Source organism: Cervus canadensis, chromosome X, assembly GCF_019320065.1.
Source record: "Cervus canadensis isolate Bull #8, Minnesota chromosome X, ASM1932006v1, whole genome shotgun sequence".
Taxonomy (NCBI): Eukaryota; Metazoa; Chordata; class Mammalia; order Artiodactyla; family Cervidae; genus Cervus; species Cervus canadensis.
The window spans coordinates 141,223,646-141,246,734 of record NC_057419.1 but is presented as its reverse complement, the minus strand read 5'-3'; the positions used below and the strand labels follow the sequence as shown (position 1 = coordinate 141,246,734).

The 23,089-nt window shown below is 45.9% G+C and overlaps 1 protein-coding gene across 10 annotated transcripts in view; it reads right to left on the bottom strand.

The window, feature by feature from the left end:
* PAK3 (p21 (RAC1) activated kinase 3) overlaps positions 1 to 22,622 on the bottom strand; it is a 127,894-nt gene extending 105,272 nt beyond the window's left edge. For 5 of the 10 annotated variants that reach the window (XM_043457841.1, XM_043457831.1, XM_043457838.1 and 2 more), the window contains exons 1-4: positions 22,358 to 22,622; positions 21,357 to 21,422; positions 21,128 to 21,237; positions 15,258 to 15,354 (exon numbers count right to left, since the gene is read on the bottom strand). The gene's annotated coding sequence lies outside the window, so the exon portion shown is untranslated. The remainder of the gene's footprint in view (positions 1 to 15,257; positions 15,355 to 21,127; positions 21,238 to 21,356; positions 21,423 to 22,357) is intronic. The other 5 variants (XM_043457833.1, XM_043457832.1, XM_043457836.1 and 2 more) reach the window with 5 other exon arrangements.
* Between the last annotated feature and the right edge of the window lie 467 nt (positions 22,623 to 23,089).

Here is a 23,089-nt window from a genome sequence, read left to right as displayed (position 1 = left end):
GCTTTCAAAAATCTAAATCACTGTTTATTTGCATACTTTCCCAATGAGAAACAAACTAATACTGGCCTCTTTTCAAAAACAAAAGCCTAGGCCAGCAGACATACAGCCATGGTCTAATAAACCCAGAGGTAAAGTTCTCAAACCACCAGCCACACAAGGCCATTACTATAAATCGGGGAGCCCATCAATACTGCTTATGTCCCTCTCATATCAAACTAAAGGATATAACGCAGGAATGAGATGCAGCCCAGGGGAAATTTCCAAAGTTTCTGATGTTTCTGAGATACCTACAAAAAGAATAGGGTTGGCTGCAAGACACCTGGAGCTGATGAGATGACAATCAAACTGGCAAGCACACATAAGAAAGAAGATTGATTTTGGTATCACAAAAATGTAGTCAACAAGTCAAAGAACCCTCACTATGTTAAGACATTAACAGATCATGAGGGCATTTCAAATTTCTGGAACTGGGTAAATCTTTATAGCAAGAGTTAGATCTACAGATCAAGAAATGAACTTTTAATAAGTTTCCAGATTGGGAGGTATTAAGCTGACACAGATTTAAAGTCAGCCAACACCTCCTCAGACAAAGATACCAACGCTGGACTGTTCTTTGTATTTTGGGATGAGGTTACTGCTTTTACTGTGAGAATGGTGTATACACTGAATTATACTTTGGTTGTGGAAAAAAGGATCCAAGAGTTACTTGCTGGCTCTTTCTTGGGCTCCCTTGTAAACAGAAGTACACATTTTTCAAGATGGCTAGCTGAGTTTCCAGGTATAAACTTGTGATGGGGACACAAATGATGCTTTGCTAACTAGCCTATGCTGATACTAAACCCACTTTACCTTAGACACATTCTTAGCAACTGAAGTAGCCAGACACTTATGACTGACGGTGTAAGAAGATGTAGTGAACTGTTTTCAATTGCCTAAAAGGAACAAAACACCTGGCCTTCCACAAAGGGGACAATGTATTATCCTTTGAAAAAATATATAGTGCTTTGCATTTTACAGCAACTTGCATCTGAAGATTTCTAGCAACTTTTCAGCCATTGTTTCCCATAATAGGCTAAGATGCCAAAGAAGAGAGAAAGGGCATTCCTCTCATTTTATAGAGAGGAAAAACCGCCACGTCTGTGTCCCTCAGCAGCCCTAAACCCCCACTCCCAGGTGGAGTAGGTAGATGAGAGCCTGGCCCCTAACAATAGCCAACCAGATGGGCCCAACTTAGCATTTTTACCATCTTGTCTCCAACTGCACATAGTCATTAAAAATGTCATCCCCCTCACTAGATCATAAACTCTTAGAGGGTAAGAACTCACTCCTCAGTCATAACTGTCATGCTTTCATACTGCCTAGTACACTGCCTTGTTCCCAGTAGGCATTAAATACACACGTGAGGGAATGAATGGAACTCTATATGTTCTATGCATTTGTTGAAGCTCTGAGTATGTTTTTCATAATGTAGAATAAGCCTATATGCTTACTCCAAGCAGGTCTGAGCCAAGAAGGAGTTTGGACATTTTGGCACTAGTCTATTGGCCAAGAAACTGGGCATCATGGAGAAGCCAGCCACCTTTGGATTATCAACACCTCATTGTGACCTTGTAACGACCATGAGTTTATTCAAGCTCTGCTCTTATTTGAGCCAGACAACAACATGTGAAGAAGGGAGCACCATCCGCATTTTCCACACGGGGAATTAACAAGGCATAGAGGTTAAATGACTTATCCAAGGGTAGTAAAATAACTGTAAGAACCGAGACTAGAATCTCGAACTTTCCTCAATTCCCTTCCCTTGATACCATTACAATGTGGATCCAGGTAAACCCACCCACACACGCACACACTTTCTCTTTATACATACACTTTCATCCTCCCCAAATATTCATATGACAGTTCTATCTTTTTCATTTCAACCCACTTCAGGCTGGTACTTACTGATTTCAACTGCATTTCTCATCCAAAGACCCAAGGCTAGTAGATTTACTGACACAACTCCAGGAGGATTCGTTGGCTGGTAGGACCAATTCTTAGACGGCCTTGTTTTGGGGCTTGTCTGTTCTGGGGCACTCACCAAGGGAACTCTGCTATCAGAGACAGGGGTGTGCTGTTTCAGAGAGCCTCGCCTGGGAGATACCATTACAGCGTGTAATGGAGGGAAGCCATTTCGAAGATCATTTGATCAGGAGCTGAGCTACTTGTTAGGCAGATTTGCAAAAGCAGCCAGACAAGTAAGGGAGGCACTAGCTCTTTTTACAGCTGCCTGGTTTCAGTCTTAGATCCTGCAAAAGATAGCTCACGACTGACACACATACAAAACATGGTCACACAGAACACATTCATGCTCTGTCTCACACACACGAGCAAATGAGGTCAGTTCTGCTGTAGTCCTGTTCTCTGCTAACATCTTTCTGAGTGACTTCCATTGTTTGTATCAGGAACTTCACATTAATGAAATCCAATAAGCCAGCATATTATAGTTGCAAATTTCAATGATAGGTTGCAAATAAGGAAATTAATAGGTATACCACAGCATACTGCACATATTATGTGGGGCAAGTAGCTCCCTATTTGAGCGACTTCCTAAGCTTCTAAATGGATGCAGCACCATACTTTATTATTCACTGTGTATGCTGTATGAGCTAATGCCAAGAAAATGCTAATGACCATCTGACGTGTGTTTAGAGTTGCAAACTGATGCATTATTACAGGTTTGGGCTTTTCATTTCCAACACTGATGCTTCAAATGAGAGAAATGTTTCAAATAAGATGCATGAAGAACAGAGGTAGAAATTGTTTAAGCATAAAAAAGTATAAGATGCTTCAAATAAATGTGTGGGAGAAAAAAGAGAAGTAAAACCAAGTAATAAAACACTTCCTAGTTCTCAAAACAGAACACAGTATCCTTGGAGGCTGTTGGACAGAAAAATTAGATGCAGACGAGCAGCCCAAGTGAACAGGATATGATAAACCATCTTGAGTTTCTGGGGTTCTAACTGCTCTCTGTGACTATGCATGGGTGATAATTATAACCTTCCCTGATCGACTCTGGTGAAAGAGTCACAAATTCCCTCAAACTCAAGCCTAAAAATTCAATTGCTAAAATTGCTAGGGCTCTTTGTATACCATAGAGATGTTTGAACATTGTTTTCAAACCCGTGCCTTATGGCTCATTGACCTAGGAACTTGCTCTAGTCTCAATTTTTCTATACCCAAATTGGCTTTCTATAAGGAAGGCCACTGAACATTTGAAGAGAAGAGCTACATGGAGTCAATTGAGACATTCACATTACATTTTTCTAAAATAGGAATTTAGATCATTTTAGCAAAGTTCATATTCTACCCACCACCCCTCCAAAAAAGACATTTTGCCAGAATTGGAGGTCAAAGAATTTGAACTGGTATAAAATGCAGCAACTCTTCTTCCAGCTTTTGCCCCTCAACCAAAGTTTACAAAAGAGCGGAGCATGCGTCTATATAGCATGTGGGGGGCTATAGTTAAGGAAGAGGAAATATTATCTTTAAAAAAAGGAAGAATGGGAAATGATCAGACCCAATTTCCATCTATCACACTTCACAAATGGTAGGGGATAAACTGCTGGCCACAGCCTTAGTTGCAGGAATTCCCCATCTCCTACCCCCACTGAAAGGGATTATTATTGTCTTAAAGAAAACTGGCCCTGGGTCTAAGAAAAGATTACAGTCCACCCAAAGAAATTCCTCTAGAAACCAAAAGCCTAAAGGATGACCTCACAATCAAGCCTGCTGGCTTTCCTGTACCAGCTAAGTTCACTTAGGAGCTTCGGATCCACCAAGTGATTCATTCTCCTTGCAGCTGGGTACTCAGCCACGTGATTGCAGCTGCCACTGCCCACTTCTCTAAGATATGGCTCATGACTGGTTCATGCTGGAGCAGACCCCTCCTCCAGCACACGATCAGTTCTGATGCCCCAGTACTCACCCGCACACACAAAGAGAAGGCTGTCAGATACCTAAGTCTTTCTGTGGCCTGGGGAAGTCCCCAGACTGAGATCATAGGGCCCAGCCCTTACCTCTCAAAGGAAGGAAATGATATCCTGGTAGGAAAAGTGCAGATAAAGCAGAAGCAGGATTTAGTAGAAGTGGGAATCAGCAGGGGGACTCAATCAGTAGTTCCCAATGACTCCTGTGGAGCCAGGACTATGGCCTAGAACAAATCCTGACCAAAACTGGGGAAAGGAAGGGACTTCTCTGGCAGTCCAGTGGTTAGAATTCCACACTTCAACAGCGGGGACCAGTTTGATCCCTGGTTGGGGAACTATGAGCCCACATGCCATGCAGCATGACCAAAAATAGAAAAATGGGGGGGGGGCAGGAAAGGGGGAGGAAAGCTGCGTGTTCATAATAAATAAATAAATATAACTCTGCATTATAATTCTGTATCAAGCAATGGTCATCTCAGAGTGTTCTTTCTCCCTTAAGATTGAGCCTAACACATTCCCTGCACTTACAATCACGTCAGCCAACCACTAGCAGGTTATACAGCTGTATAATGAGAGGAAAAGGGAAGATCTTATGTCAGCCCAACATTGCTTTTTATAGGAAAAGAAACCAGGTACATGCCTTCTTATTATGGACTGCTGATTGACTTTCATTTCAAAGAATCTGAAGACCAAAACAGAGACCTCCTACCCTGTAAGGAGGTCAGATAGTAACTCATGCCTCTTAAGCAACCTATCTGTGCTTGCATTCGTCTATTTCAATAACAAATATTTATTGAAGCTTATGTACTAGCTACCATGCGAGGTGCTGGGAGTAAAGAGATAAATATCAGTAAATGTCCAGCCCCAAAAGAGATTATAGGCTTGAGCAGTGGGTTTCATCTCTGGCTGCATATTCTATCTAAAATGTATAGTAAATATACAGATAACAATACAACTACAGAACAGGTAAGGGCATGTGTATTGCAAATTGAAGAGTGCTAAAAAAAAAAGAGGGCCTGGAGGAGTTCAGAAGGAAGAAAAGACACTCTTTGACTGCTATCCTACTAGATGAGAAATCAGTACCTGCACATTCAAGGCAAGTGTTTGACATGGATATTCATGCCTTTCATCTCCATGCCACCAACATTCATACCTACCAGGTATTGTGTCAGGTACATGGAGATATATACAAATAGAGATGAATGAAGACCAATCCCAGTCTTCAAAGAGCTCACAGTTAAATGAGGATGGTGGACATGCATACATGCAATAGGAAATACAATGGGATGCAACCCAGGTAGGCACAGGATGCTTTAGAGGGACAGAGCAGAAAGGGTAACTAATGTTCTCAGAGAAGATCAGACATATATCACTTCAGCAGAGTATTGAAGGATGAGTAGGAGTTCTCTGGGGTTTGAGAAATGGGAAGTACTAGGGTGTTGTAATACATTATTCAAGAGTATATTCCAGCAAACAAATAATCCAACCATGCTAGATCATGTTTCTAAGGTTTGGGCACCTCTTTCTCCTGAACTAAGTGATTCTGGTCTTATGTAAAAACAGATCTTAAAACTCCGGAAGAAAGTAACATGTATAAGACTTTCAAAAGCCAGAACACGGGATCCTGGTAACATATAGAAGGGACCAGTATGGGTGACACAAAGCATTTTCCAGACCTAAAGTCATATATGAGCAGAACAGACTTCTTTGGGGAAAATATATTAAGACTATAATATGTGGAAAAAGAAACCACTTCCTTTCATATTCCATTTAAGAACTAAGTTGCATCTTGTTCCCTAATTTTAATTTCTGGAGTTGATTTTTAGTTAGGTCTTTTTATAAACCCCCCAAAATTGTCTCCAACCAAAGAAGAATGGCTAGTTCTAGCTCCACTCCTGGATTGTTCTGCAATCTTGAGGCAATCAATAAATCTTCATAAATGAATTCAATCCTTCATTCAGCATTTATATAGTGTCTAAAATGTGCCCAGAAGGAGGTGGATGCTTTGAAATGTTAGTGCAGGAAGGGTAGCTAGTACTCCCCACAGGTGTCTGAGGATACTACACTTGAGCAAGGTATTGAAGGTAAGTAGGAGCTCACCAGTGTCTAGGGCTAGAGATGAACTAGTTAGTCCCTGCCATCAAGGAAAACAGTTTCACAGGCATTGGCCATGGCAGCTCGGGGTGAAGATGACAAGTAGCTACTGAAGGACAAGAGAGGGGCTCCCAACAGCCTGAAGAAGGAAGCTTCACAGAGGAAGTATACTTGAGTTGAATTTAAAAGGACAAGTAACCAAAGGTCACATTTCAGGCACAAGGAACAACATGTACTAAGACCAAGAGAAGATTACAGACAATGCAGTATATGAGAGAAACTACACATAACTTGATGCAAAAAAAAAAATAAGACCAGTAAAGACCAAATTAAGAAGGATCTCATATGCCTTTCTTAGGGGTTTGGACTCTGCCTGTCTAGATAAAAAGCCACAGGTGAGGAAGCATGGGCAGTATGGAAACAGGAAAAGAGAGGTTTCAAGAAGTAGCTCTATTCTGGACATTGGCCAAAGATGGCAAAGATGCTAGTTGCGGGATTAACTGGTCTCAGGACCCTAAATGGAAATTTATCCCAAGAAGCCCAGAGGAGTGTGGGAGGACTAATGTGGGTTTTTTTTTTAGTCTTTAGGGGGTCTTCCAGCTTTATTTAAGGATAATTGACAATTTTAAAATGGCAACCCACTCCAGTATTCTTGCTTGGAGAATCCCAGGGACTGGGGAGCCTGGTGGGCTGCCTTCTATGGGGTCGCACAGAGTCGGACATGACTGAAGCGACTTAGCAGCAGCAGCATATGTATACAATGGGAAACGGTTATCACAATCACATTAATTCATACATCCATCATCTCACATTGTTTTATTTTCTGCTTTGTTTTGCTTTTTGGTATGTTGAAAACACTTAAGATCCGCTCTCTTAGCAAATTTCAAGCATACAGCACAGTATTATTAACCACAGTCATCATGCTGTTCATTACATCCCCAGTGTAGCCTTTACCTTTTGTTCAGAATTCCAGACAGAACTGTGCTTCAGTTTGTTTTTAGGAAACGAGAGTAAACAACTAGCTTAGAATGGTGATTATTTAAAAAGCTAATGAAGTTTGTATGCTGATAACAAATATGATGGTGTGGGAGGCCCCTTAAATGAGCAGCCACTGGACTGCCAGCAGTAATAATATTCCCAAGAGAATTATAAGAATTATTCTGGTTTTGGCCAGTAGGACAGCCCTTATCAGTTTCATTAAAAAAACTGTCTAAATTTTTATAAAGACTCTACCAACAAACATAAACATTCTACAAAGACTAAATATCTACAAATGGTCCTCAAATGTATAACTTTTCTACAAGTCTACGTACAAAAAGAGAACAAACACAGTGACACATTGGTTACCTCAGTAAAAATTATACTAGAAATATCTAGTGGGAAGCAAAACAAAGATCTAAAAACCTTGTCTTTATTACATAGCAAAAATAAAAAGCTGAAAGGAACATAAATTCACATGTGATTGGGAAAAAAAATTTCTCTCTCTAGCTATACCTATTCCTCTCAATGTGTGTGCTCAGTTGCTTGGTCGTGTCTGACTCTTTGCGACCCCATGGACTTTAGCTCACCAGGCTCCTCTGTCCATGAAATTTCCCAGGCAAGAATACTGGAGTGGGTTACCATTTCTTCTCCAGGAGATCTTCCCAACCCAGAGATTGAACCTGCACCTCTTGCGTCTCCTGCATTGGCAGGCGAATTCTTTACCACTAGTGCCACCTGAGAAACTTTCCTCTCGATAGGGACAGCAAAATTAAGACAATAAATATAAATAGAGCAGCAGTCATAACATGTTTATATGGCATTATGGAATGGCTCAATGGAGAGCAGGATACATGGGCTGAAAATATTAATTTGGAGACCATCAGCATGGAAATAGGTGCAATCTGTCAGGAAGACACAGAATGACAGAAGGCAAGATCTCAGGGGGACATCAATATTTAGGGGCTGGAGGAGGAACCAGGGATCCTTGAGAAATATGGTTAAAGAAGTGGAGGAACTGAATCTATGACATCATGGAAACCAAGAGAAAAGTATTCCAAGATGCGTATGGCTATGAGGCAAATGTCACAGAGAAGTCAAAAGTGCTCTTATCTTTTTGTCCTTCCATCCTTTTCCTAAGGTTCACTAAAGTTGATGCTTCGTCATTTTCAGGTCAGAAGAGAAACAGCCAAGGAGCCCCAGAGGTCTAGTAACGTGTTTCAGTATATTTCAAGAATTTCCAGGCTCTGGACATTTGGTACTCCTTGAGCAGCATGAAGAAAAACTACATGACATGCCTTGAGAAAGATTTTTCCTTTTGATGGGAACTGGTACTGCCATAGCCATATATCACCACGACCCTCAGCTTTGCTGCGAAGGGCACTCTTATGATGTCACATTTGTTGCACTTCTGCAACATGCTGGGCAACAGACAAGGCACCACATGGTTCAGAGAACAGAAAAACTGTAGCTACCATTTAGACATTTTTTTTTTCACAAGAAGGTTTATGCTCAATTCAAAGAGGTCATACTTGCTAACCACCACCTCAAAGATGCTGTGAAGCAAAGATGCAAATATTCAGCCTGGACTGGAACCTTCTCAGCCCAGTACTGCTGCTAATGAGCTTTATGACCTTGAGTACATTCCTTGATCGCTCTGAATCTATTTCTTCACAGACGAAAGGTTGTGAGACCAAGAGGTTGTGAGAATCAAATGATCCACACGTGAGAAATGAGTAAAGCAATTTAAGGTATGTTACCCACAGAAGATGTTTACAATTACTGCCACAGATTTCATGGGCCATAAAATCACCACCATTCATTAAGATTTATGTCCCAGGCGCTCTGCTAAAAGTTACTCATGAACCAGTTCACATAACTTGCATAACCCCTTGAGGTATCATTATTTCCATTTTACAGATGAAACTGACATTCAGAGACAGCAGCTTACTTGCCAAGGTCACAGAGTGAAACTATACAAAGACAAATACCATACGATTATCACGTATATGTGGAATCTAAAATATGACACAAATGAACTTATCTACGAAGCAGAAACAGACTCCCAGACATAGAGAACAGACTTGTGGTTGCCAAGGCGAGTGGGGTGGGGTAGGGGAGGGTTGGATTGTGAGTTTGGGATTAGCAGATGCAAACTATTATATATAGAATGGATAAATAACAAGGCCCTATTGTATGGCACAGGGAACTATATTCAATATCCTGTAATAAACCATAATAGAAAAAAGTCTATACAATCTCATGTCTGTGTGACTCCAAAGTCTATGCTCTTATTTATGCTTCCTCAATCACACTACAGTTTTATGTGAGATGATGAGTTCTCAGTTACCACAGCTTTTGCATAGACAAGAAAGCTCTTAGGGCTTTGAGATGGGTGAACTGTGCTTCCATTGTGATGTTTCGGAACAAAGCTTGGAAATGAGCAGACCCAGCGCCCACAATGCAGGCATTTCAGCATTAGAATCAAGGTCAGAGGCGTGCCTGTGGTTAGAGACCAGATCTTGGGCTCCACTAGCATAAGGAGTCTTTTTCATTCCTCCTCCCCTAAGTTTCGGTATACCAGCAAATGAAGGTGACATTACTGAAGCCTTCACAATCTCAAGGGAAAAGTTGTAGGACAAGAGGGGACATCAAAATGGACAGGAAACATTGCTACAGTGGCCAGATAAGGATGTCCTAAAATGACACAGGAATTAAGGAAATGCTCATGGGTTTTCTTTTTCACTCTTCTTAAGTGGGAATGAGCATTGACCCCAGCTTGTGGTTAAGAGAAATAAAAACTTAAAGCAGGCAACAAATCCTGTGAAAATTGGGTCTTTGACAGCAAAGAACCATACTGTTTCTCTGTTACTTCAGGGTTCTGCCCCTTTGAAAGCACCTCAGTGCAAGGGTTGTGGTAAGGATAGTAAGATCTACCATTTGTTGAGCACTGACTTTGTGCTCAACATTTGTTGAGCCAGTCATTGCATTTCATCCTAACAACTCAATGAGGTAGATGGTATTAGTGTCATGCCCATTTTACAGATGAGGAAACTGAGACTTGAGGAGCATGGGTAGTTGACTCTAACAAGGTTACATGATAGGAAGTGGCCAAATTGGGATTCAGAAGCTGGGGTAGCTAAATTCAGAATCGGTGCTCCTAATGCTTCTTGCAAAGAGTGGACTCACTAGAAAAGACCCTGATGCTGGAGGGCAAGAGGAAACAGGGATGCCAGAGGATGAGATGGTTGGATGGCATCACTGACTCAAAGGACATGAGTTTGAGCAAACTCCGGGAAACAGTGAAGCACAGGGAAGCCTGGTGTGCTACAGTTCATGGGGTCACAGAGTCAGACACGACTTAGTGACTGAACAACAATGAACAACAACACTTCTATCATAATGAATGAACAGGTTATTAGATATTTTGAGAAGTATAAAATACCATATAAATACAAGGGGTGGGTCTCTTTACTTAGCACTCCTCACTGTATTGAAGTGAATTCAGGTAGGTGCATTTTTCCCCTCCTAAATTTTAGTCAGTACTGTCAGTTTTATAATTTGCTTTCAGTTAAGTCTCAGCATATTGGCAGAAAAGATCAAATATAAATTTGCTGGGTGATTTCCCTAAAGCTGTCTCCTGGAGGAGGTTGTGGCTAAATCTTAATTAAGTACAAGATTCCCATTAAGGTCTAAAGGCTCAGTTTTCTTCCTCTGCCTTATGCCCAGTGATAAACTGCTTTGTTACACAATTTTCTAGAAAGATGAACAATATTCCCTGTGCTAAGAAAGATGTCTATGAGGCAGTCTGCTTTGGGAAGTGGCTTCCTTAAATCCTGACTGCTTTTTCCAACCACTCATGGGTCTTCAAGGCCTTTGGATGCTGAAAAACCACTGGATGACATGATAAAGATTCCTCTAACCCCAAACTTCAAGACTGCTGCCTTGGACTACAGTTTCATGGTGACTTCATCTTTCCCAATCAAAGGAAATTACATCAAGGGCAGAGTCTGGGGCTTTCACCCTTTGCATTTCCCCCACTATGTAAGGTCCACAGAGGACTCTCAATTTGAGCTGGTAATGCCATTGGAATTCTGGGATGGAGGGACAGAGGCACTGGATCTGTCCTGACAATATGCTGCTGCCCAGCCACCCCTTTTAGTTTCTTAGCTGAGTTTCACAAGTAGCTGCTCTGAGTCTGGCATTATGCCAGGCATTGAGAATCCAAAATAGGTAAGGTGATGTGGTCTCTGCTATTGAAGATGTTCTCAATCTAATGATGGGTGTGCATGGCAGGGTGGAGGGGGAGCTGTTATCCCAGAGTACAGGCTCTTCCCTATGGGGTGCCAGAAAATAAATCATATGGCAGCACGGTTGTACTTTGCACTCCTTTTCCTCCAGGGAGACTCCAGCAGGGGCAGCCACGGACTGGGAGACTCCTACAGGTTGCTGGTGCAGACTAGGCTGGCTCACAGCTCTGGCACCAGGCTCCTGATCTACTGGTTCACTCCTGGGTTTTTTCCTCACCCTCTGCAAGGAAATCTACAGTCTGTCTGGAGTGCAAGGAAGTTTCTTCAACTTGTCTTTACCCCCGCCTACTGAGAAATTTCCTCTGTTGACTTGACTTTTAACAGCTTTTGAAATTCCAGTGGAGTCTATATATGCACGTGCACACTCACAATAGAAATGCATTTTATTATCCAGCTAGCTCATTAACCTTCTCTTTCTCCTCCTTGAATACCATGATCCAGAGTAAACAGGGGAAAAGCAGACCTGGCTGGATGAGAGGTACCTGCTTGAAAGCATGACTGCCCTTTCCACGTGTCTAATCAGCAGGCAATTCCAGATCATAAACATAAAAGCAGACACCTACATTTGCATAGGAAACCACTAACAGTGCTTAAAGAAATGCACGCTTCACCTTCGTCTCCCCTTGGGAGGGAAATGAAGTGGCAAGTTAAGCCATAAACTTGGAAAAGATAAACAAACCATCTAAATTCTAACCTCTCTGGAAAGGACTGGCTAAGGTTCTGCCTATTAGAGATGATTTCTGCAAAAGATATCTATGGCAAAAGGATGTAAAAGATGTAAAACTTGATCTAGGATTTGAGTTGCTTCTTTTTAATCCTAGACATAAATCTCCGTACTTTCTGATAGAAAGATCCAGTCCCATTGGCACCTGCCTAAGAGCAACACTCCTCCTTTTAGCTGATGCTGAGAAGAGAACAATGGAAAATGAGGGAGGGAGTGACAGTTGTGATCATGAACACAATTGAGTGTGTCACAATGTGTATGTATGTGTGCATGTGAAGTAAGAAAGTGTGTGAATGTGGTAAAAATCAGTGTATGTGTATACATAAGAGTTTAGGAAAGTATTATGTGGGTGTGTACATTACAGTGTGGGTCACTATTTAGCACTATTGTGAATCTATGTCAAAATGAGTGTTGCCATGTGTAAGTGTGATTACGTGCAAATGTGACTGAGTTACAGTGATTATGTCAGCACTGAGTACATGAGTAGAAGAGAATGTAATCCAGAGTGTACAAAAACAAGTGTTTAAATAGGTGAGATTGTGTTTATGGTGTCAGCATGTATAAATGTGAACATATGAGCATGTATACACATGTGTGTGTCCTGGTGAGTTATGAGATGTATAAATGTGTAACTGTAAGAAGGAAATAGTGATGACAGTGAAAATGTGTTAGAGTATATGAAATTGAGTGCATGTATGACTGCATGAGAAACAGGCAGAGGAATGTCAACCTGTATCTGTACACAAAGTGTGTGTGACTGTGTAGGAATTTGGGAGTTAAGGGTGACTATATCATCTGTGTGGATGTGAGTATGTAGGTATGACTGGGAGTGTAAGAACATAAAAAGGAACATCAATGGGTGAGTGTATGAGAATGTGAGCATGGGTGTGTGTCAGTATGGAAAAGTGAATATATAAATATGAGCATGGGGACTTCCCTGGCGGTCCAGTGGTTAGGACTCCATGCTTCCACTGCAGGGGGCGCTGGTTTGGTCCCTGATCGGAGAATTGGATGTTCTGAGAGAATAGCACTGAAACAAGTATACTATCAAGGGTGAAACAGATCACCAGCCCAAGTTGGATGCATGAGACAAGTGCTCAGGGCTGGTGCACTGGGAAGACACAGAGGGATGGGATGGAGAGGGAGGCGGGAAGGGGGATTGGGATGGGGAACACATGTAAATCCACGGCTGATTCATGTCAATGTATGACAAAAACCACTACAATATTGTAAAGAAATTAGCCTCCAACTAATAAAAATAAATGGAAAAAAAAAGATGTCATGTGGTGGGCCAAAAATTAAAAAACAAAGTTAAAACACAGTGCATCAAATATATTAAAATAAAAATTAAATAAATAAATGTATGTATCAGTGTGTGGCAGTAGGAATGTACCAGTACATAGTGTGTCTGGAAATATGACCATGTATGAGGGTGAGGGGTTAAGAGTGATCATTGCTATAAATGTGTCCGATGTGAAAAGTGAGTGTGAGCCAGGGAGGTAAATATGATCACGTCAATGTACAAGACTGTGTGAGTGTGATTGTTTTGTGTGTGCATGCATATGTGTGTATGTGAACAGTGGAGGGCTCCAAAATAATCTAAGATGCTGAGAGACATTTCAGGAAGTGTCTTTCCCCCCCAAATCACAACATGTGTCGAGTTACATGCAAGTGCCTTAGCCGCTCTCAACCTCTATCTTCTCAAGGGTAAGAGAGATGATAAAAATACCTACCTCGTGCTTGCATCACTTTCATAATCAGAAACAAAAACAGCAACTATCAGGGGAAAAAAAAATACCTATCTTGCAGAGTTACTGTAGGATCAAACGGTCTCATGCAAATAAAAACACCTAGCATAGTGCTGGCAACAGTAGGTACTCAATAAATATAAGTTATTATTGTGGCTGTCATTGAATACCCAGGAGAGACCAGGGGCTTGCCTCTTGTTTTAGCCAGTTCTAGTTACCTTCTGTTGCTCCAGCTCTATAGAGGATCCCCTGCCAGGGCATCTCTGGAAAGCTGAATGCATCAGTATCGACAAGGCTGTAATTTCACACCTTCAATTTCACGGCCAAAAGTCTGGAGCTTCTCCCTCCATGAGAAGGCATCACAGAAACACCTGCCACTGAGTTGCAGCTCTCCTTTGTCCTGTAGGCCCAGGACAGGCTCAGTGTGAAAGAGAACTACACTGCGTATTCCTTGTTTCTTATTTGAGTTTGTTTCTTTTTCTCATGGGGTGTGTTTTTCTCTTTTGCTTGTTTGGTTTTGCCTTGGGCAATATGAGAGATATCTCTGCAACTGACAAAGAGACAAGACAGAGGGACAGTAAGATACAAACAGATAGCTAGACTGTAGCACATAGCAACAGAAGGCCAGATGGAGAGAGGACAGAGGAAGATGCTGTCATGGCTGCCTGAGAGGAAAAGACACAGGTAGATGATCAGAGAGGCAGGCCAAGAAATCTGAAAGAAGTGGACAGGAAGAGAGAGAGGCTCAAACGGAAAAGCTGGCAGGGAACTGGCAGACACTTGAGCGAGACTAGAGAACTGTGAAATTTGGTCCCTACTCCTGAAGGCTTCAATCTAGTTTACCTGCCAAGAGGAATACACCAGAAACCATGCAAGGCTTAAAGGCAGTAGAGCAACAATGGCTACACTACATGCTATGGACTCAGGCGTTGTTGGAGAGTTGGGGAAGGACACACCCCTTGGCTGGATGGGAAGACAGAGGGAAGGTTCTGGAAAGTTTAAGTTAAGCCTGCCAGATCCCGAAGCTGGGATGGCCAGGATAGCGGTACACTTTGAATAGGAAGGTAACATGAAGGCTATGGGGCAGTAGAAATGACAGGAAAGAATTGGTGAATTTGTCACACATGGCTGAAATGCCACTTCACTATCAGGAAAGCAAGAGGAAAACAGCTTGATGGGATGCGTGCCTATGTTATACTAAAGCTCCTAGATGGCGCTTGACATTTGCAAAGGACTTGGCAATGACTGTTAGCTTAGTTTTCCTACTCCAGGATGTAGGTCGAAGCTGTCATTTTCATATCAGAGATGGGAAACCAAGGGCAGTGGTATAAGCCCCCAGAAAGTAGGGTCTTTGGTGGCAGGAGCTCTGGTGGAAAGGTGGCATTTACCTGAATTCGGAGATCCCTAACTTCCTGCCCTGGAATCCATTACTCACCTCACACCGCCACCGCTGCAGGACCTCCGATGGGCTCAGGGCTGGGAACAGCAGCTGTCACAGGGTGCAAGGACTCAGCTGCTCTCTCGGGGGAAACCTGCCAAGAAATGCATTGTGGGGGAGCGGGAATCTCTTTCCCCACCTGCTCCTGCTCCATCCATCTCCCCCAAACATCACACACACACACACACACACACACCCACCAGAAAATCCCTTAAGAAGGCAGAGAGTCAGAGTCAAGAAGTATAAAAAAGTCCAGGTACATCAGAGTCCAGAAAAGGCACTGAACTGGGAGTTTCAAGTTGAGAATGGCTATCACTTCACCACTCTGGACCTGCTTGCTAGTGAGTGGACTACCCTCAGCAGCTTGGGTAAGTGCTGATAAGTGAAGTGAAGTGAAGTGAGGTGAAGTCGCTCAGTCATGTCTGACTCTTTGCGACCCCATGGACTGTAGCCCACTAGGCTCCTCAGTCCGTGGGATTTTCCAGGCATGAATACTAGAGTGGGTTGCCATTTCCTTCTCCAGAGGATCTTCCCAACAAGCACTCAGTCAAATATGACAGATGTGAAATATTTGCATATTGACAGGAGGTGGTGTCATCGAGTGGACAGGAGGAAACCACGAGATAATGGCAAATGGAGGTTTGGCTATGGTGACACCTGAGCTGCCTCAAGACCCAGCTGTTCAGCTTATTTCATCCTTAACCTCCAAGTCTCCACCATCATTTCTGTTTCCCTTCTCAACAATGTCCCTCACTGAGTTGGTGGGCAGAGCACTTTGAGTTTCCCTAACTTGCTATCATCTCACAGCTGCCTGCCGGGGGCCTCAGCCTCTGATCGTATTTGGAACTTTAATCTCTGCCACAGGGATGTCTTCCCTAGTCTTCTCCAGATTTCTTTGGGTGAATACATCCAGGGCTTTTTAGGCGGTTACAATTTATCCTAGTTTCCCCCAAGAGGTTTCCATGCCCAACCACAAAGAAGACAGGGTCCGTCTAACCCCTCCTCTCAAAGAACAGACTGATATTTCCTTGACAGGACCCCAAGCTCTGCAATCCTTCTCCTTCCTTCCCTGCCCCCCTCTTCTCCACAGTCTTTGCCCTCAAAGAAGAGCAGCACCTATGGGCTAACTTCCAACAGAGTCAGATCTAGGCTAGCACACGCAGAGGGTCCTAATCCGAACACATGGATGGATGGGTATTCTAAAGGTAGAGACAGTAAACTTGAAGCCTCAGGGAGCCAGGGAAAGCCCCGTCATTCCCAATTCCCCCCTTCTAGAATAAAAAGACCAAGCCATCCCCCAGGAATGCCAGTTGCTGCTGGCAAGCCTCCCAAGTACGTCTGTCCCCAGGGGGCCCTGGGCGCGTCCCACATGCACACTCCAGGCAGCCTTTCCAAATCCAACCCACTGCGCTGCTGAGCAGTATGCTGCCCCCTCCCCCGCTGCGTGAGACCATCCTACAAGGGCATGGGGTGGGGGCGAAGGAAGGAGGGCTGCCAAAGCTCCCGAGAGAGCTCAAGAAGAATGAGAGGGCTCAAGAAGAATGACCGCAGTAAGTCCCCTGCCCATCCCCTAGTGGGGAGGCACACTAGAGGACCTGGAGGAGCGGAGGGGGCAATTGCACCAGCCAGTACTAACCAAGCAGCTCCAGGTTTGTGTGCTGGATCAAGAGCTTTCCTTAGGCCGACCTCCACTTCCCTTCAGACGCTTGTTAACTCCAGGGCAGCCCGCTTTGAGCTGATTGCACGCTGGAGCCAAAGCAGAAGCAACAGCAACAGTAGGACACAGAGCTCCACCTAGTGGTCACACTCCTCCCACCCGTCTGGAGGTTAGTGTTGGAAGTCGGGGGTGTGTTGCGGGGGTGTCCTGCGTGTGAGCACAAACGGGGTTGGGTATGTCTGAACTGCATCCAGTACCACTTCATATTTGTGTGCCTCTACCATGTCCTCTGTGTGTGTGTATGTGTGTGTGTGTGTGTGTGTGTGTGTAGTTGTGTTTATATCATACTGCATATGTGTATTAGGTCAGTACCGTATTGTGTATGTGCCCTGGGCCTGTACTGTGTTGCATGTGTATTCATTCCATCTATTCTGTGCTGTGAAGTGCCTGGGTCTAATCTATATTGTGTATCATATGTCTATGCCACATTGTGTGTATCTTCTTGTGTGTTTATACTGCTTGTGTGTGCACCTGTGGCTCAGCCTCCTCCTGGAGGCAGAGGTAGAGATCAGTGGAGTCCTTGTGTGCCTACCAACACCCCAGCCTTGCTGCCATCTTCCTGCCAGCATCTGTCTGGGGATTAGAGTTGACACCTCTTTGGTGGGGGAGGGAATCTGTGAGCAACCACTCTCTCTACTACAGAGCACCCCCTCCCATGGTAGGTGCCCGGTCCAGCACTGAAGATAGCTGGGAATGTTCCAGAACCCTTTTCAGGCCCAAAGAAGGAAATTGGGCACTGGGGGTGGGATGGCATCCTCTCTCAACTCCCAGCCCCAGATGGAGCTGCAGGAAGCTGCAGCCGCCTTTTTCTTTGGGCTGTTGGAAGTACTGGACCCCTTCTCCACAGAGAGTTAACAGTTGCATAGCAGGTTAAATAAACACTGACACCCCAGGTATAAGGGGAGCTCTGTCAAAGGCATTCCCATTGAGGTCACTAGAGGGCGCAATTGAGCTGATTGTTAGGGGCAATGTCTCTTAAAAGTATAGAATTTCAAAAAGTCCACCTGGCTCAGAGAAAGAGAGCAGGGTGAGGAAGACAGAAGGAAAAAGATACAGACCCTAAGCCAGGCCCTTCCTTCACCTTCACCCCAAGCCCTTCTGTTTTCAGACTGACTTGAGTCAGGGCAACTATTGGGTATCTGCCTTCACCCCAGGGTATAAGATCTGGGTGAGATTCCCCATAGCGCTTTTTAGGGTCTTGGTTGAAGTGAAAAGTAAAAAGTGTTAGTCACTCAGTTGTGTCCAGCTCTTTGCAACCCCATGGACTGTAGCCCATCAGGCTCCTCTGTCCATGGAATTCTCCAGGCAAGAATATTGGAGTGGGTAGCCATTTCCTTCTCCAGGGGATCTTACCGACCCAGGATCAGACATGGGTCTCCTGCATTGCAGGCACGTTCTTTACCATCTGAGCCATCAGGGTCTTGGTTACAGCGGGAGATTCTACATGTGGGAATCTCCCCCCATCCCACTCCCTTCCCATTCATTTTAAATAAAAGTAAGGCCACACTGCTGAGATGAAATATGTGTAGTGGTTGTGGGCTTGTTTTGTATTGTCTTCCTCTAAATTAGAGGCATTCCCAAAAGTATGATTTAAAAGGGGTAAATTGAGGGGAAGGGGCTCTCCTTGAGTGAAACTTTTTTCATTACCAAGAACAAATGGACCCACTTCCTAAAATGTTACTACCATCTTAGGAAGCACCTAGTTCACCCTGGTCATTTGAAAGACAAGGAAACTGAGGCCCAGAGAAGGGGAAGAAACACTCAGACCAGAACACTAACTTTTGGACCCCCATGGTTGGCTCCACTCCAGCTGTTTTTCCCTTTAAAACTTCCTTCTTCAGACTTCCCTGGTGATCTAGTGGTTATGACTTCGCCTTCCAGTCCAGGGGCACAAGTTCGATCCCTGGTCAGCAAACTAAGATCCCATGTGCCACATGGCATGGACAGAAAACAAAACCACCACCAAAAAAACCCTTCTCCAAATCCAGGACCCTCCCACCTCAGGGCAAAACCCTGGCCTCCATCTCCAAGTGTGGCCTCCAAGATTGTCCTATTTCACTTCAGTGATCAGGCAACCAGGCCTTATCCTGGTTTCTATTCCCCACCAGGAACCTGCTCCTCTCTTTGCAGCCTTCAAGCTCTACTTCCTTCATTTTGCTTCCCACCAGTACAGCCAGCTGTGGCTCTGCCATCTTGCCCTTCCTCGCATCCCCCTGGGTGCCGTGCAGATTGCCCCAACCTGCAGATAACTGACCAATTGTGCAAACCAAACACGGATCCATTGCATTGATTAACATTTCCAATTAAACTCCGGGTTAGACTATATTAGTGACTCCAGTAATCACCGCGCAAAGTCGCTCAGTCGCGTCTGACTCTGCAATCCCATGGACTATACAGTCCATGGAATTCTCCAGCCCAGGATACAGGGGTGGCTAGCCTTTCCCTTCTTCAGGGGATCTTCCCAACCCAGGGATCAAACCCAAGTCGCCCGCATTGCAGGCGGATTCTTTACCAGCTGAGCCACAAGGGAAGCCCACGGAGGTAAATGCAAATACCTTCCCAAGGAAGCGGGACACGAGAGGAAGCGACACATTCTGACAGGAATTGGAAACAGACTGCTAGACCCGAAGGTTCATCTGGTACCCCTAAAGCAGACTTGAAATGTATGCCAGCCTGTCACATGATCGGAGGCTCAGGCTTCACACCCGAAATGGAGGACTCGAGTCCCAGGCGCCTGAATGCTTGCCCTTGCCCGCCCCCTGCTGGAGAAGCCGAGTAGTGCCTAGTGCCGAGCAGGCAGACGAGTTCCGCCCCCACCCCCAACCCCGGTCCCTGTAGAGGCAACCCCCTGGCCTCCAGCAGGTGGTGAGGTTGGGGGGAACAACAGGGGAGCTTACGCTGCACTCTAGATGCCTCAGCAGCTTCACTTACCTTCTAGGGCAGTGGTTTTTGCCATCGCTGGCCTGCAGAGGGTCCCATGGGCCCCTGGGAAGGAGGGCTTTCTATTTGAGCATGGGCAGATACATACCCCCATCCCCCGAGGAGGGGCCCCGGCTCAGCCCTGGCCCACCCCATGTAAAACCAGTCAACCTACCGTCTGGGCCAGGTTAGAAGCTCCCTCAGTCCCTTCTGAGGCCCTGGCCCCCCACTCCCTTCTCCTTACCCAGGAGAAAGAGCTAGTTGTAGAGGGTACCCTGCTCATCATCAAATTTTTTCTTCCCTCCACCAAAGCTACCAGCTCCTGAAGGCAGCTTACCTGGGTAGGAATGCTATTGATTCCCCAGCTATGCAGAAATTGTCCCCCTAAGTCTGGGCTAAGCCACAGGTGCCTCAGCACCAAAATTTCAACTAGTTCACCAGGGAAATCAGGGCCTTTGGGCTCCTAGGAAAATGCTGCCTTTTTCTTCTTCTTTCTATGGTTTTATTCCTACCTACTCCACTGACCTTACCCACCTACTCTATATGATTTCTAGATCTGATTTGTTTTTTTGTGTGTTTTTTTTTTTTTGGTCTTGGCTACCCACTTCGACTTCACAGTAGCTCAGCCTCTGACCTCGTAATAACAGTCTCTGATGGGAGTAACACCTCCCAAGCCCTGCAGTTATTCCTCAATTCCCTCTCTCCTCACGTCTGTCTGCTCCCTTCCCCTCAAACACCTCAGCAAGCTGGCTTGCTCTATATTCCATTTCCACCTCCACCTCTAAAAATCCGCTACCTGTGGGAATGGTCAGCTAGTCAGCTACTTGGAACGTCCTTAGGATGTTGTGGCCCCATGCCTGTACCCCTATCACAGGCGAACCCCTTTTTTCTGTTAGGTCTCTCCTACAAGGCCCACTTGCCTGCCTGGAGGCTTGGAGGGCCTGCTCCTTGACATCCCAAGGTCCTCCTGCCCTCGAGATCTCGCAGCTGTTGGCTTTTACCTGCATATGTCCCAGTCTCCGGCTATTTTGCCTCTTTCATGGGGGAGGAGGGTACGATATCTGTATCTAGAAGCAGAGGCTGACATGACTCTATCCAAGCCCAGGCCTGTTAATCATCTATTACCATATTAAGCCCCTTTGCCCAAAGGTGTCTTGAGAGGCCTCAAGAACCAAATCACAGACCTGCCCAATTATAACTTTGCAGATGGCCCAGTGAAAACCGCACTGACCTTTATACCTCGGTCATCCCAGAACAGGGCCACAGTGTTGTCACCAACAGGAATGGACCTCCTTCTGTTCCAACACCTCAGACAGCCATACAGTTGGCCTGGATTTGAGTCTGCAAAACCATGGGGGGAGCGAGACTAACATGGCTAAAGGCTTCCCTGCTGAAAACCAGTTTTTAAAAATAGCACTGCAGCCGCCCCCTTCATAACTTCCCAAAGCCAAGCCACTCACCCTTCTCTCCTTGGCTTCTACAGACCACAGCCCAGAACCCTCAAGTCCAGAGTCTGGCACTAGATTCTGGAAGGTGGGACCAAAAGACAAAACAAAACAAGTGGGGCCTCTGGCTCCCTCCCTTCAGGCACCGCCCTCCCTCAGCTCCCCCACCCCACCCCACCCCTCCACCACCACCTGGGGAAGGAGAACCTGCCAGAGCAAGAATCAGAAAGGTCCAAGTTCCCCCCTCCCAAAGTATGGCAGGTATCTTGGCAAAGCCAGTTCACAAACTGAGGGCAAGGGTCCAGCAAGCTGAGGGGGACTGGGAACGGGGGCAGTGGACCTGGTGGCCCTGCTCCCCAGACAAAGACAGAGGCCAACTGAGGGACCCTGGGCTTTCTAGGGACATTATTGCATCATTCTAGTCCCCAGAGGAGAAGAAAGGAGGTCTGCTCTGATTGCCCTCCACCACCCCACCAAAAAAGGGGAGGGGAAATGAAGAAAAATAAAGAAGAGGGGAAAGGCGTCCATTTAAGAAAATCGTCACTTTTTCTCTGTGCTTCTGTCTGGCGGTTCCCCCTCCCCCGGACTTGCCGGGCCGCGGCCACACCCCCTCCCCTTGGATGGGGGGCGCTGCTGTCGCTCTCCAGCGTCTGGGGAGGGAGGCGGGAAGATGGTACAAGACCTACACCCTGACGTAGCTCTGGGGGCGGATTTTGCCTCAAGCGGCCCAGGCCCCAGCAAGCGAGTCTAGGACTCGACCCAGCGAAGGGGCCCTGGTCCTCCGGGAATGGCCCCGACACACCCACTTGTCCGCGATCGCGAGCCGGGATCGTGCACCGAGCGCGCCGGGTGTCAGGGCTCCGGGGGAGGCAACGTAGGGGACTCGAGGCCAGGGCTCCGCGACAGCGGGAGGAGGGTCCGAGCAGGTAGAAAATCGGCCCGGCCGCCGAAAAGCAGAGCCCGGCCGCCACCCCCTTCCCCAGAGCAAGCCGGGTGCCATCCATCGCGGGATTTACCTGCCACTGGTCCAGCCACCCCGTCCAGACCTTGCCTCTCCCTCCGAGCGCTCGGGCGGGCTGGCGGGGCTGGGGCGCCGCAGCCCCGCGGCCGCAGCCGCACGGCCCGCTCCCCACCCCCGTCCCCCGGCTCTCCTCCCGCCCCTGCACACTCGTTCCGGGCAGGGGAAAGCTGGAGCCCCCCGCGCGAGACCCCAGGCTGTCCGCTGCCACAGCTGCCCGTCCGCGGTCGAGCCCTGCTCGGCAACCGCTCCCTCGCCCTGCTCCGCTATGACGTCACCCGGGCTCTGCACCGCGCGGAGGCCAATCAGAGAGGGAGCAGAAAACTAAAATCACCCTGAGTGGGCTACTGGGGACCAATCTTTTGTTTCCAGGCAGGAAGCGCCCGGGAGGAAAAAAAAATGAAGGGGAGGGAACAGGGAGAGGGAAAGGAAAAGGAGATGGAAACTTCTACACTGTCAGGGTTGTCTAGACAGAGGTGGGGCCGTAGAGAAAGAGATGCGTCTGACAGTGGGTGAGGAGGGGGTGATTGAGTACAGCTTCTTCAACTGCCCACTGCAGGAAGACTGGGATTTCAGGTACATTTTCAGGGAGGAAGTCTGTGCAGCTACACAATCACTCTTTACTGGGGGGGAATGCTATGGATTTGGGACACCACCTGTCAGGCAAGCAGGTTACACTGATGGGAGTCTCCTGAATCCACAGTAAACTGAGAGGCAGATATGGCAAAGT